The sequence below is a fragment of the Macrobrachium nipponense genome, chromosome 10, assembly GCF_015104395.2.
Source record: "Macrobrachium nipponense isolate FS-2020 chromosome 10, ASM1510439v2, whole genome shotgun sequence".
In the NCBI taxonomy this organism is placed as follows: Eukaryota; Metazoa; Arthropoda; class Malacostraca; order Decapoda; family Palaemonidae; genus Macrobrachium; species Macrobrachium nipponense.
In genome coordinates this window covers 23006964-23022286 of record NC_087204.1, presented here as the reverse complement: position 1 = coordinate 23022286, position 15323 = coordinate 23006964, and the positions used below count along the sequence as shown (strand labels likewise).

Here is a 15323-nt window from a genome sequence, read left to right as displayed (position 1 = left end):
TATGTATGCACTCTGCACTCGCACAACAGACGTGAACACACTTCGCTATCAACTCTTTTGTGCCAGACGTGGTGAAGTCGAATCCACTCAGCTCCCACCTTGTTGCCCGTGCCAACTATCAGGCTGCCATATGGAGGCGGTCTCTGCAGACTCGACCTTCTATACCAAATCCCAAGGACCATGGGTGGACCACAGACGATGATGGAAAGCTGGTCATCAACTGGATGCGTGGCTCATCAGCACCAGATTCGGTGCTACAGTTTCTCTCCTGCAAGTGTGTGAGATCCTGCAAATTACCAGATTGCACATGTCTCACCAATGTCTTGAAGTACACAAATATGAGCAAGCTACAAACCTGCACCAACCAACCGAGTGAGAAAGAGCCAATTGCAGAACTAACAAACTCTGATCATGGAGACGATGATGGTGACTGAATCACAAGTGTCGTAATATAGTTGGAAGTTTGGACTATACTAACAATGATATTTGCTCAATTTAGGTTGAGTCAAAGTATGTTAAGTTGAACACACCAATTATTAAAATAGAGTGAACTAAGTTTAGTGTACCAGCTGTATAATAAATGATGCCGCAAGATTCATTGTATTATCAACCAATTATTCAGTTCACACTAATTACTGCTAAGTAGGTTTCCGCATATAACATCTGCATTGTGTTTTAAAATAAAGGAATAATTGAACTATATGACGTATCACATTATTTAGTCGTCAACTTATAAAATGCAACGTTGTTGATTTGTTGACTACAGGCAACTTAGCAGTAGGAAATAAATTTAAAAAAAAATCTGAAATTACTGACCAAATGCACTCCAAATTTGTCGAAAGTAGCCTGAATATTAATGCATAACTGAGAATATCTACATAGGCTAGTAATGTGTTAGTTTTCTTGCTTCTTAACGTAATTTGAATAATTGTTGTGTTCTTTAAATATTAATTATATGTGTTAAACCTTTAAATGCGTCTTTGTGAACCCGTGTGACATCACCCAAAAAAGAATTGGTGCAGGAAATACGGTTGATTGTTTCTTAACTGCACTTTTGTTGAATAAAAATGCAATGTTTCTTGACTTTAAGTAAGTTAGTAAACTCCTCAGCACTGTAACTTGGTCTCATTCAAAGCTAATGCAGGAGGGCTTAAGGTTAAATGAAATCGTACCGAATGTGGCCCTAAAATTCAGTTTAGTTTCACTACAGTCTTGGCCCAGTTTTGTGTACATCTCTCTATATACTGTATATCTATGTTTATATGTGTAACTATGTTCAGTAACCCAGGCAAGAATATCTCCCTGTTTCAGGATTATTTGATCATAAATTAATGATATATGCAAAATAACGCAATATTATTTGAAAAATTAAAAATTCAACAATATCCATACGATAATTTATTAATTTTTCAGTTGATCTCCTTATAAAAACATGTAGAAAACTAATATGCAGCGGGAATAGTTGTGAAAAGAACGCTACTGAACGCGCTTTGTAAACAATCTATTCAACCTTCGCTGCACAGCTGTTTCCCGTCAGTCGCATCGATAGTTGAATTGAGATAACGTGATCTCTGGCACGTCTCTTCACTATTTGAAGGTAAATACTACGTATTTCGGTTGAATAATATATTATATTTCATTTTGAGGGTCATTATACCTTTCAGAGGAAGGATATCCATATCAATGCAGTCGTTACAGTTGGCTAAGTGACCTTGCTACGATTGTCTTGGGTCGTTGCGTATGGTAAGAAATTACGAAATGACGTACACACCAATTTTATATATATATTGTTATGTGGAAAGTGATACCTATATTAACTTCATTTTTAGCAGCTGTTTTTTTTATCATACTATATGTTTGGTAAAACCAATTGAAACTAACCTAATGAATTCCATATTGGGGGGTATTTTGTTGCTTATAGGTAGGTAGCCTACTAGGCTAGCTCTACTTCCGTAAGGTTTCGTGTCGCAACCTCAAGACTGCCTTACCTAAGTAGCTACAGGCCAATGAAGTAAGCGTAGGCCTCGTGTAGGGAGTAATTGAGACATTTTACAATGTTTAATCAGCCAGAATTAGGTAGTAGTCTTCAACTTGATTTGAGGCCATTTTACATTTTACAAACTTTTAGAATTAGCCACGAGCATAGGCAAATTTAGCCTAGGTAGCCTAATTCATGGAAGTCTTGGACCCAGCTTAAACCTGGACTAGCTTATTTCAGTAGATTTTAGATGAACTTGGGAGACAAAAACAAATCAAACGCCAATACAGTGGTACCTCGACATACGAAAGGCTCAACTTACGAAAAACTCGAGATACAAAAGCAAATACGAAGGTTTTTTTGGCTCTACATATGAAAATAGTTCAAGCCTCTAACTGTAAACTCGCCTCCATCCTCCCACTCTCCCATTGGTTCCTGGTGCTAATCACCCCATAAGATCCTGCTCTCCTATTGGTCGGCATCTACCCCTTGTGCTCTATGTATTCTATTGGTAAAAGGATGCTGTAAATGAAAAAACTTATTCATGCAGTACATTTAATAAAAAAAAATATTAGGTACAGATAGAATAAAGAATAGAAATGAATGGTTATTACACTGTTTGGTAGTTTCAGTAGTTGAAGAGAGATAATGAAAATTTATGGCTTACTGTGTGCTAGGAAAAGTGATTGCTTGGCGATCGTTCGATACTTGTAAGTGCTGAATGTAAACAAACGGTTGGAAGGTTTTTTTTTGTTTGTTTGTGTATTATAGTTAATGATTAATTAATAATTATTTGAAATGAGTACATACTGACTATTTATACATTTTATTGGCATATTCTAAGCTTTTAGCTTCTTAGGTTTAGATGTTAGAATCATAGAGTAGGCTACAGTAGCAACTGCTAACATAGGCTAGGCTTATTGCTAAGGACATATGCTAAAGTCCTAATATATGCAGTAAAAATGGGGTTGAATATTAACATGCAGTTTAATATTACTCAAGTATGTACAGTATTTTGCCTTTTTGGAGTCATATTTCTTCCGTCGGATCGGCGTTGTAACCCTAGAACATGTGTTGTAAGCCTGGAAATATAATTTACTGGGGTGTTTTTGTAGGGCTTGGAATGAATTAGGCATTTTACATGTAAAATGCGGTTCAAGATACGAAAAACTCATGATACGAATCTTGAGGTACCACTGTACTTAATTTTCGTGTATCTAGCTATTGTCCAAGGCTAAGAAGCTATTTAGGGTAAATGAGCGACATAGCAGCCATCTCTCGGAAAGCGGCCACTTCCTGAAAAAACGTATGAATTATGCCATTATTTTGTAATTTAGGAGAAAACTCTTACCTACTTTGAGAGGAGTGTAGAGGTCTTGGTGTGCTGCTTGGATGGGCCACAACTCTTTGAGTGATGCTCATGGCAGTGACGAATTCAAGTACTTTTTTGGGAAGGTGGCTGCATTCTGGGATCGGTGGCAGCTATATGTGCCGCTCGGTCATTTACCCCAAGTAAGATTTAAGTATAAATCAACTAAGCCTTCTTGTGTGGTAAGGAGGGGTATGGATGGAGTCCTAGGCCCCTGGATGGAATTCAGTTATAAATATAGCCTAACTTAACAAGGGGCTCCATACAACTTGTTTTGCAATTTTGAACTGTTCTTCATTTGGGATATGGTAGTGCTAGGCAATGCTTCAAAAGTTAATTGGAATCATAGGGAAGGATTCCTGGTCATTCCTATCATGTTATGATATTTAAGGTGACATTAAGTTGATTTTGATGAAGGTTATCCCAAGTTTTGTAGTTTTGCTAAATGGTCCTGATGGTGACCCAAAGGATTGTTCCCTGCTCTAAAGGTGAATGTTACAACTTGCCAGCTTAGTTTACTATAGTCGCTTTCCAAGTTAATCATAATTGTTGTTCTATGCTTGTGCATTAGATCTTGAATTAGAATTTTGAAGTTACCGTCTTCACTTGGAAAAGGGTATAACTTTCTTAACTCTTCAAAATTAGTTACTGTACATGTAGCTAGCTTCATTTCCTGTTCTACTTCACTGAAGGCACCCAGGGATCGGTCCTTCTGTGTACAACTTTGCAGAGACATTTTAAAAAGTCATAGTGTACTCCATATTAACTGTGAAACCCATACTACTGTATTATAACTTGAACATTAATTTCATAGAAATATGGTGAAGTCCTATTTGGATGATTGATTTTCATTTTAAATTTGAAGTATGCAAATAGTATGCTTAAGTTGTATAATTCAGCTGATTTAAGGTAGCTCTTCATTTTTCCTAGATTTTTTATGTCTTTACTAAGAACAAGTTTTGCATCATACTGGATCATTGCCATGTACAGTTTCTTACAGTATTTCATTTCATTGGCTGTAGCACTTTACTCTTAGAATAGTATATATACTTTTGTATATTTATATATTTTTTATATATTTTTGTAGAAAGATATGTCGGTTGCAATGAATTTTTATTTTATGCTTCAACCCTAACTGTCAGCAGAAAGAGAAATGTTCATGAGTTTTATAAACATTATTAGACCTCTTTTCATGCTAGTCTGAATGAAAGTAGTAATTAGTATAATTCATTGCCTCAGTCATTCCTTTGATGGAATTCAGCAAGTGTTGGCAATGTAAACTTGTCAGTTTACATTAACACCACTTAATGCAGGTGTTTTGAAATTATGTTTTCTTCTATGAAGGTGGAGGTTTTTTATTTATACATTGTACAAGATTCATGAACAAGATTCATGAATTTTTCAAGTCTTTGTGGGAATATACGGTACACGCTGGATGAATGGAAAATAATAAAACCTATTACGTAAATTTTATTTTAATTAATTGATATCTCAGTATAGATCTTATTAAGATTTGGATAGCAGTGAAAACTATGTCTTAAAATGTTTGTTAATAGTTTAGAAGGTTGATGAAATTACAGTTTAGATATGGATACTTTCCTCATTGTCCGGTTAGTTGGATGTGATATGATGACCAAGGCTAATGTTAAAAGATAAATGGAAAAATCTTCTTAGTATATTTACTATTACAGTGGATGGAAAAATCTTCTTAGTATATTTACTATTACAGTGGATGGAAAAATCTTCTTAGTATATTTACTATTAGTATTTGGAATGAATATTACCTAATGTTAAAGTTAGCTTTATCTTCGTGCTGTTTGGTGTATTCGGCATTTAGAAAAAACTAAAAAATATGCTTGGCAAACTTGCTAGAACTGTGTTTGTATTTACCTATTTCCCACCAGATGGTACTGGAATGTTTACATTCTGCCATACTTCTTCATGCTGTTATGATAAACACACAGCCATGATCAGCTTTAGATATATTTTGATGATGATTTCTCCTGTATGATTGTGATTGTTTTCTGTGTTTGCATTATGTCAAGCAGAGGTGAAAGCATTAGGTGGTATAATAAAGTTTGTAAAAACCAATTGTTTAGGTTTTGCTGATAACAACATAGCCTATGTTAGCATCATGTTAGACTAACTGTTGCCCAGGCTTGAGTGTGGTTGTCTTGATATGTAGATAATGATTTTTGATGAGACGATGTAAATCTTTGGGAAGTATTTGAAGATATTAGAGGCTGATATTTTACATAGATAATTAGGGCACACCAGCAGCCTACTCAGTTTTTTCCTTTTGTCTTCTGGTGTTGCTTATACTCTTTCGTTAGCCTACCTGATAACCTAGGTTAATTCCTCTCACTCTGTCATTCTACTCTGACTTCTTTTGCTCCTTAGGTGGTTCAGGAGAAAATAGTAATAATCGACCTTTCTCAATTTCTCCTGCAATAGAGTAGTTGTAGGAGCCATGGCTTTTGTCTGTAGCCTGCCACTGGACTACCCAGCATAGATTGGCTGTCTTCTCTGACAGGGAACCAAGGCATTTTCTCGGAGCCAATGTTCTGTGCCCTTCGACACAGAAACTGGTCTCTCTCACAGTTTTTTCCAGTTCGGCAACAAGCTGCCGTACAGCTCACACTTGATGGGTTCTGTAGTTTGACTTTTGTTACTTGGCTCCAGTGTTACCAACTGTGACAACCTGAAGTCTGCTAAACATAGTAGTTTTTCCTCAAAGTTAGCAACACTGGCTGACTCCCATAACATCCCTTTGGAAAGTGTATTGTGAGGTTAGGTGGTAGGTAGTAGTATTAGAATTTTAGACATTTTATGTATGAATCGGTAGCTATGAGCTGTGTGTCAATTCTGCTGTTTTCTTTTGCTCTTGGTATTGTCCCCAATTGGACAGTAACTTACCCCCCCCCCGCCTCTTACTCTGTATTTTGTTCATGAAACTTACCTGTCAGATATATATAGAGCTGTATTTTCCGAAGTCCGACAGAAATTAAAAAACTTACGACACACGTAGTGGGAGTCAGGTGGTTAGTACCCATTCCCGCCACTGGGAGGGGGCGGTATCAGGAATCATTCCCATTTTCTATTCATAATTTTTTCTGTCGCCGGTGTTGTAAACACAGTTTTCAGCACCTCCGTCTTGATTTAGGAAACTTGGCTACTATAAGTACCCCTTTTTGATTTTTTGGTATCTTGACTTTTGGATCGGTGGCTAGGCACACGTTAATTGGATTTGATTGATTTTGGCTTGATTCTCTTTAAATAAGATGTCTGGTTCTAGTTCGGCTAGCGCCAGGTTTTGTACCAAGAGTGATTGTCGAGGTAGGCTACTGAAAGCATTAGTAGACCCTCATACTTTGTGTAAGAGTTGCAGAGAGCATGATTGTATGTATGAAAGTCGCTGCAAGGAATGTGAGTGTCTTTCTGATTCTGGATGGGAGAGCGTATGAGTCCTTATATTCTGCGTAAGCTTGAACGGGAGTAGGTTAAGGAGGTCTTACCTCCAGGAGCGTTTCAGGTAAACGTCAGGAAGTTCATGTTTCTCCTACTAACCCTCCTTTAATCACTACTCCTAACCCTGTAGTGTTGCCTTCGGGCCCTGAAACAGTGTCTGTGGAGGGTAATACCCTTACACTTATCTTAGAGTCGATTCGTAATTTAGAATCTAAAGTGCTCGCCTTAGAAGGCAAAAGTGAAGGTGCAAAGTGCAGTGACAGTGCTCCTTCGTTGGTGGAGGGTGCGTCAGATCGGCCCCATTTCGCCTCTAGGCCTAGACCGCTGCCGGACTCCCAGGTTTCAGGGAGAGGCATGTCGGAAAGCCGCAGGAGGGGTTACGGGGAACGCCCACCGATCTGACGTGCCTTCGGCAGTATCTGTTGACGTTACACAGACTGCCAAGGAGCGTGTGCGTGCACGTCTCCTGAAAGAGTGTTTCTCTTCTTCAGAGGCTTCCTCCCCGCACAAGGGGTGGAGCTCTCATTCTATTTCACGCCCGCTTGAAAAAGGAGCGTTGGTGATCGTGACGCTTCCAGTCCAGTTTGGCTCTCGAGAGGTGATCATCGCCTGAGAGTGTTTTGTTCGCAGCCTTCCCGCCACAGAAGAAGCGGTTAAGGAGTCATCGGATGATGACTTTGTTGAGCGCCCCAGTCGCTCTCGAGCGCGTGCTACGGGCAGTTTCTGGGAGAAGGAAGGAAGGCGTCCCCTCGCCCCTCGGTCTCTTCTCACAGGATCAGCCCGTCACCTGACAAGGAATCCTCTCCTACTTAGAAGATCCTGCGCTCTTTGCAGCAACAGCTTGCTGATGCTCTTGCTAAGAAAGGGACGCAACCACGTCCCAGGAGGAAGGATGACCGTCTGCCTGTGAAGAGATCTAGAAGGTCTCCCTCTCCCTCTCCTCGCTCGTCTATCTCTCCACTTTCTTCGCCTGCTAGAGTTCGTGCGACTCCCCAGCGCTCTCTGGAGGACGTGAAGAGGATTTTTGCTCGCTCTGCGCATGAAGCGGTATTACCCGCTCGTAAGCTTGCGGTGCGAGAGAGCTCGATACTTGCGTGAACGCTTTCGGTGTCAAGTTCACGATCCTTGGCGCTCGGTCGGAAGCCAAGCGAACGCCAGTGGCATCTAAGAGTGCACCAGCGGAAGCAGAGCGCGCACGAGATGTTAAGCGCGCTTTAGTGAATGTCATTCGCACGCCAGTGGACGCCAAGCGTGCGCCAGCGGACGCCAGCAGCGCGTGAGTGGACGCCAATCCCGCGCTAGTTGCAGCCAGGTGTGCGCCAGTGGACGCCAGGTGTGCGCCAGCGGACGCTCGGGTGGACGAAGATGTGGATCTTGGTCGTCTCCCACCTTTTTGTGATGAGACTTTGCAAGTTACTTCGGGTCTTAGAGATACGACCGGAGTTTCTATTAAGGAGTCAGCTTTGCCTTCCACTTCACAGCAACGCTCCTCTTGGAAACTTAGACCAGATAGTCTTGGTCCAGCCTTATTTTCCTCCAACTTCACCTGTGTTGGAAGCAGAGGTTAGCGACGCTTGCGGTTGGAAGTGGATGATGGAGAAACCGTTGGCGGCAGTCTCTTCCGACTACCAGGTTTTGTTTACCCGCCGTTCTTCAATCAAGAGTTTTGGAGATACGTTTCACCCGGAAGCTCCTCGCTCTCCTCCTTCCACACTTTCTTCTTCCAAGATCAACAAGGTCTCGGCATTCGTCAGAATGAAGAAGTCCCTATCAACTAAGAGGGCTCTTCGTAAGGTCCATGACTGGATGGAGAAAAGGAAGTCTCAGGGAAAGACTTCTTTTGCCCTGCCCACCTTCGGGACTTAGTGGGAAGGGCTGGCATTTGTATGAAACGGGAGAAGACGTAGGTATTAGACTTCCCTCGTCAGCTCAAGGAGACTTCGCTAGCATTGTGGATGCCTCGAGGAGGTCTCACCTGTCCTCTTCGAAAGTTTCCTGGTCTACTACGGAAATGGACTACCACCTTAAAGGCCTCTTTCGGACGTTAGAGGTCTTCAACTTTCTAGATGGTGTTTGGAGTTCTGGATGCCAAGTCTAGAGTTCCGACTCGATTAGTCTGGGGGAGCTGTCCAGCGTAATGTCGTGTATGGACAAGGCCGTCAGAGATGGTTCGGAGGAGCTTACAGCTCACTTTTGCACAGGGCTCTTGAAGAAGAGATCCCTGTTTTGCATTTTAATTTTACAGCTAAATCTGTCTCTCCGTCACAAAAAGCAGATTTGCTCTTCGCTCCTTTTTCGGATCATCTCTTCCCCCAGGCTATGGTAAAAGACATTGCTACCAGCCTACAGGAGAAGGCCACGCAAGATCTCCTCGCACAATCTTCAAGGAGACCTGCGGTTCCTTCGTCCTCGGGAGTTTCGATTCTCAAGAAATCGAAGCCCTTTCGAGGTAGTCTTCCTCGAGACCCGCCCCTCGAGGAAGAGGCACTTCCAGAGGCAGAGCCACTGCGCTTGCCAAGAACAAGAAGTGAAGCAGAAGTCCTTCAGTCACCGGTTTGGATGCCAGGCTTCAGCTTTTTGCGCAAGCCTGGGAAGAGAGAGGTGCGGACATATGGTCCTTGGACATCTTAAAGAAGGGTTACCGGATCCCGTTCCTGAAACCACCCCCGCTGTCTACGACACCCAGGGACATGTCTCCTTCCTATCGGGGAGAAAAGCAACAAGTGCTGTACGAATCGTTAGATCAGATGATCGTGAAACACGCCGTAGAACAGGTCTCCGACCTGAATTCCCCCGGATTTTACAACAGACTGTTCCTGGTGCCAAAGCAGTCGGGGATGGCGACGGTACTCGATGTCAGCAACCTGAACCTCTTTGTCATCAAGCAGAGGTTCAAGATGGAGACACCTCAGTCAGTGATGGGAGCCTTAAGATCGGGGGATTGGATGGCTTCACTAGATCTCCAGGACGCGTATTTCCACGTCCCCATCCACCCCCAGTCCAGGAAATACCTGCGGTTTGTCCTGAAAGGAAAAGTGTTTCAATTCAGGGCTCTCTGCTTTGGACTCAGCACTGCTCCCATGGTATTCACCCTACTGATGAAGAACATTGCGAGGTGGCTTCATCTTTCCAATGTCAGGAGCTCTCTCTACCTGGACGACTGGCTCGTACGAGCCTCCTCGAAAGACCGGTGTCTGGAGGACCTTCACACGACTTTGTCGTTAACGAAGTCCCTGGGACTTCTGGTGAACCTCGAAAAGTCACATCTGACCCCTTCTCAGTCTTTAGTCTATCTGGGGATTCAGATGGACTCAGTGGCTTTTCGGGCTTTTCCCGTCCCAGGGGCGACAACTAGATTGCCTAAGCAAAGTGTCAACCTTTCTGGGGAAGGAATCATGCTCGGTGAGGGAATGGATGAGTCTGCTGGGACCATTTCCTCACTGGAGAAGTTTGTTTCCCTGGGGAGGTTGCACCTCAGACCTCTCATTCTTCCTTGCCGACAATTGGAAGCACCAAAAAACACTTTGGATCAATTCTGGTGCTATCAGAAGAGGTAAAGGAACATCTAAGATGGTGGACCGACCCTTTGAAGCTCGCAGAGGGTCTTTCCCTCAAGCTTCAGAACCCCGACCTAGTGTTGTTTTCCGACGCGTCTTCCACGGGGTGGGGAGCAACACTGGGGGGGGAGGAAGTGTCAGGCACCTGGATGAGGGGAACAGGTGTCCTGGCACATAAACCTCAAGGAGCTGGCAGCAGTTCATCTGGCGCTCCAGTTCTTCAGAACGAAGTCCTCCGGCAATGTGGCGCAGATCAACTCGGACAACACACAGCCCTGGCATACCTCAAGAAACAGGGAGGAACCCACTCTCGATCCCTGTTCTTCCTTGCAAAGGAGATCCTGTTATGGCGAAGGCACACGACGTTCTCTATCCTGACGAGATTCATATCAGGGGTAGAAAACGTCCGTGCAGATCTGCTCAGTCGACAAGGTCAACTTCTGCCGACGGAGTGGACCCTTCATCAGGAAGTATGCCAGAGGTTGTGGAAGTTATGGGGATGTCCTCTCGTAGACATCTTCGCAACTTCCAGGACAACGAGACGCGTACTGCTCACCAGTTCTAGGAGCAGTAGCAGTAGACGCCCTTCTTTGGGACTGGACGGGACTAGACGTATATGCCTTTCCCCCGTTCAAGGTCCTAGGGGAAGTAATAAGGAAGTTCGTGGCATCAGAGGGAACGAGGATGACTCTCATCGCCCCCTTCTGGCCAGGCGACCGACTGGTTCACAGAGGTCATGTCCTTTCTAGTAGACTTTCCGAGGACTCTGCCTCCAAGGATAGATCTACTCAAACAGCCCCACTTCGAGAGGTATCACAAAAACCTCCCCGCTCTGAGTCTGACTGCGTCAGACTATCCAGAAGTTGGCCAGAGCGAGGGGTTTTCAAGACCTGTGGCGAAAGCAATCGCAACGGCAAGAAGACCTTCTTCTATTGCCGTATACCAATCCAAGTGGGCTGTTTTCCGGAGCTGGTGCAGGAAGAAAGGCATTTCCTCCACCTCTACCTCTGTGAGCCAGATCGCAGACTTCCTTCTCTACTTGAGAAATGAAGTTCGCTTAGCGGTGCCTACGATAAAAGGCTACAGAAGTGTGCTTTCTGTAGTCTTTAGGCATAGAGGACTGGACTTAGCCAATAACAGAGACCTTCATGATCTTCTAAAGTCTTTCGAGACTTCGAAGGTACCTCAACCAAGAGTTCCTTCTTGGAACTTAGACATTGTTTCTAAAGTTTTTGATGTCCAGTAATTTTGAACCTCTCAACTTAGCTTCGCTTAGAAACCTTACAAGGTAAGACACTTTTTTCTAACTGCTCTGGCGACGGCGAAGAGAGTTAGTGAGATCCAGGCTATAAGCAAGCATGTTGGGTTTAAGAACTCTGATGCTGTTTGTTCTTTAAGTCCTATGTTCTTAGCAAAGACGAAAACCCGTCCAACCCTTGGCCCAAGACATTTGAAATAAATCAAGGGTTTGACAGAGATCGTGGGTAATGAGCCAGAGAGAGTCCTGTGCCCTGTCAGGGCTCTCAAATTCTATTTAGACAGAACGAAAGGACTGTAGAGGACCTTCGGGCAACTTGTGGTGCTCGGTTAAGAAGCCCGATTCTTCCCATGTCAAAGAACGCGCTTTCTTTCTTCTTGAGAGACACCATTAAGGAAGCTCATTCCACATGTAGTGATAGTGACATGAAGCTTTTAAAAGTGAATGCCCACGAGGTGAGGGCTATTTCGACCTCGATAGCCTTTCACAGAAATATGGCACTCAGTGACATTTTATGAGTGCCACATATTGGCGGAGCACTCGGTGTTCGCTTCACACTACCTGCGGGAGGTGAAAGCGACATACGAACATTGCTCGTTTTCGCTCGGACCATACGTCGCTGCAGACACTGTTTTGGGGGCAGGAGGTAGCACTCATCCTTTCCTTTAGTGGCTAGGTGAGCTTTTAATTGTGTGTGTTGTTTTGTTGGGGTTGACCGCCCGAGGCGGATCTCCCTTCTTTAGTCTAGTTTAGTGGTATACCTTTGGTAGACTAGGCCAGGTGGTTTTTTACTTCGTTGCCCTCATTGTATGGTCAATGGTCAAGTCACATCGTGGTCACGCCCCCAGTTGACAGATCATCTTGAGTGCACCAGCTATATAGGTCTCTACCTCGCTGGCAACTCTAGTAGCAACAAGCAGACTTACGCGGCAGTAACCACGAAGTCAGCTATGCTAACAGGTAAGGAAAAGAGGACACATTTCACTGGGCGACACGGCTTCCTCGCCCAGAAATAGATTTTTCCTACGTCAAAATCCCTTTTTATCTGCATATATATGTTTCCTAAAATCTTCTATTCTGTCTACTCCCACCACCAAAGGTGGGATTCAGCTATATATATATCTGACAGGTAAGTTTCATGAACAAAATGATATTGTAATGATACAATTAAGTTTGTTCATACTTACCTGGCAGATATATATAATTAAGTACCCACCCACCTCCCCTCAGGAGACAGTGGAAATAAAAATTATGAATAGAAAATGGGAATGATTCCTGATACCTGCCTCCCAGCGGCGGGAATGGGTACTAACCACCTGACTCCCACTACGTGTGTCGTAAGTTTTTTAATTTCTGTCGGACTTCGGAAAATACAGCTAGTATATATCTGCCAGGTAAGTATGAACAAACTTAATTGTATCATTACAATATCATTTTCTCTATACAGTGGTCCCTCTGTATTCCCAGGGGATGCGTACCAGACCCTCATGGCGAATAGTTGGAACCCCTTATAAAAATGCTTAAAATGGCCTATTTTTTAGTTAAAACTGAAGAAAAACCCACTAAAAATTTCTATACCAGGTTTTTTAATAGTATTATCATAAAAAGTGCCATTTATGATGAAACTGATAAAAAAACCCACAAATTTGTGGATATTTCTCATGGAAAAATATTGTAAATAGGCAAATTTCCCGCGAATAATGGGTGGATATGTTCCAGAGAGAAATCCGTGAATGTAACGAGTCCGCTAATACGGGAGGCTCACTGTAGTCTCTTATTCATCACCTTGTGACAATTATTCCTTTTTGTTTAGCGGCTCGTCTTTTTCTGCCACTTACTTATCTAGAGTGAGTCATGCGGGTGATAGTCTGCTCTCACTTTTCAGAATTTGCCCTCTCGGATGCATTCACAGTTATGTGATGATGTCATGCATGTATGATACCATGGTTGTCAATTTTACATGGCGATGTCATGAAGGAACTTTCTCCTCCACTTGTGCAGATGGCTTTGTCCAACGTGACTGGGACGTTGCTTCGTCTGTCAACTCAGTTTTGTGGGAACATCATGCAAGAATCCTCTTGCTTTCATGCCCTCTGTCCAGTAAATACTACGTCATCCCCTGACATCTTTACTGATGTATTCCTTTGTTTAGACATACATGTTTCAACCATGATTTGGTTGATTCTCAGGGGATTTACAGTAACTATTTTTGCCTTATTTTTTGTGAATGTTCAATTTTTTTAGCATGAGGTGTTAAGCCCTTAGTCATATCATTGAGGCAGGGACTCCTTCTCTTGAACCAAATATGATATACAGTAGTGACATTGGCTTTCCACCATATCATTAGTTGTTAGGAATCCTGCTGTTGAATTTTGGGAGTATGATAGTACAAATTGGTGTATAGGAGCACACCTTCATATATGAAGGTAGTGATATCTTTACTTTTGGACTATTGGATAGTCATTATTTTTTTCTGTAAGGATCCTCTGACAAGTCTGGTGACGAGAACCTTACACCCTGTTGTGGTTTCAACACTTCTGGTGGCAATACTTGCCGGTAAGGATCACACATCAGGCAGAAATGTTGAAAAGCGTTTTTCTCGCTCTTTAAAAAGCTTTCAGTTTGCTTGGCTGAACTCATTGGTTGCACTAATTCCACCATCCTCATTCAGTGTGTTAGTCAGGTAACTAACAGTAGGTAAGATTCATCCTAAATATTAATAATTTTCATGGTAAAATTAATTATTTGAATACTCACCCACTGTTAAAATGGAAACCCACCCAGCCTCCAGGTGGTCATGAAGAAATATGACAGATCGTCAACATTACAACACTATGTATCTGGTGAAAAACAGGTGAATACAAAGACAATCCTAGTGAGTTAGCCAAGCGTATTTTTTATTTTTTTAAAATACTAATTGCACCAAACCTCGCGAATATAAAACTAACTTAAATAATTGGCAAGTATCCAAATAATTGATTTTATCATGGGATTTATCATTCTTTTTCAAATTATTCTTTGTTCAGATTTTTTAAAAGTGTTATGTATCCTGTGTATGGAGTAAATTCTTGTATTTTGGTGCTAATTAACAGAACAGATCATGTATGGTGTTCAAAGATTATTAAAGTACATCGTTATTTGCCCTTATTTCTTTGGAGATCCTGCAAGGAAGCACATTGCCCCTACTCTAATTGAAGAACTAAAATTGGAGCTTGAAGGATTTAGGGATAAAGGGTCACCAAAGAGTGCCGGTATTGCTGCTTATAGTTTATTGTGCAAAGTGCAACGTAGCCCATACCATATAGAGGTATATTTGTATGTAGATTCTTTGTCAAAAAGGATTAGTTTGTATAATTTGAAACTTAAATTTTGCAGTTAATGACTTCATTGCTTTACTTTTTAGTAGCTGGGCAGGCCCATGCAAGGTCCATCTTAACGTTTTCTTATTTTGCAGATGACGGTGGCAGTATATTTCACGGTGGTCACCTTCCTTATTGGTGTGACTCAGGCTAGGCTTGTTTTTCCTCCAGGTTCTGATATGGGCTATATTGTATCCGGTAAGTTTTTCTTCACCTTTATTGTAGGAACTACTTTGCAGTATATATTTTATATTTTCACTGATAAGGTACTAATGAGAGGTTATTCATACTAGATTTTAGAATATGTAGCTTGTATTACCTGTAATAATATATT

The 15323-nt window shown here is 42.2% G+C and overlaps 1 long non-coding RNA gene and 1 pseudogene across 2 annotated transcripts in view; both read left to right on the top strand.

Moving 5' to 3' along the window:
• Window positions 1-15323, top strand: part of LOC135223471 (uncharacterized) — a 331546-nt gene that overhangs the window by 269411 nt on the left and 46812 nt on the right. The gene's annotated exons all lie outside the window — the stretch shown is intronic.
• The window catches only part of LOC135223469 (uncharacterized), a 34132-nt pseudogene continuing 20254 nt past the window's right edge, over window positions 1446-15323 (top strand).